This window comes from Octodon degus, unplaced genomic scaffold (genome assembly GCF_000260255.1).
Source record: "Octodon degus isolate 3935 unplaced genomic scaffold, OctDeg1.0 scaffold00086, whole genome shotgun sequence".
NCBI classification, from domain to species: Eukaryota; Metazoa; Chordata; class Mammalia; order Rodentia; family Octodontidae; genus Octodon; species Octodon degus.
Genome location: NW_004524662.1, coordinates 2,768,674 through 2,769,564, shown reverse-complemented (window position 1 = coordinate 2,769,564; position 891 = coordinate 2,768,674).

Here is an 891-nt window from a genome sequence, read left to right as displayed (position 1 = left end):
ATAATATTCAAATAACATCTCCCTTATCTATGATAATAAAGTTTCTGCTGTCAGAAAAGCAAAAAAAATATTCAAATAACAGAACTAAACAAAAAAAGAGGATATGGAAGAATGTCCATTTTGTATCTGTGTATTCAAAGTGGTTAGGATAGATATATAGTTACATTCTCTTAATGAATAGAGGGATTTGTTTGAACAGTGTTTGTAAATAGGATATCATGTCCACATCTTGTACAGCAATTAACCCCTAGGAAGAATGTATGCAATGTGTTAATTATTTAAACTGTCCTACCAATTTGGTTTGAAACTGTCTCATTGCTATTTGCTTCTCAATAAAATTATGGGAGGGGGAAAGAAGCATCACCTCTGTGCAGAAATGTTTTCAAGTTCTGTGAGGTTCCCCCGTGCCTCCCCTCTTTGGCAGAACATATGTTCACGCGGCAAAGGTTACCAGTTCAAAGCAATCTGGAATCCTTAAGCCACCACAGGAAGGACAAACTGACTGGAAAACTAATAGAGTCTGAAGAGGCACTTCAGTGCCTGAGAATTAAGCTGGTGCTGCCTGAGGCCCTGAGATTTGGAGGTGTTTTCGTGCTGCAGCACGCCCAGGCCCTCCTCACCAGGATGTATCTTCATGCTCCTGTAAAGTGAATCTGTATAATTTGAGTGTGATTTTCCTTGACAAAAGAGATGGAAATGGAAGTTTTCATGTCTCTCTTATCTCCATTAATATTATAACAGCTCCAATATAGGGCTTACCTTCGCACTGACCTGTTTCTTGCTCTAAAAATAATTTTCTTGCTCTAAAATTAGGTTATGTTTGAGCTTTGTGCTTCTTGTCAGACTTGTCTTGCTAAGTGTATCATCTTCTCCATAGCTACCATTATGTAG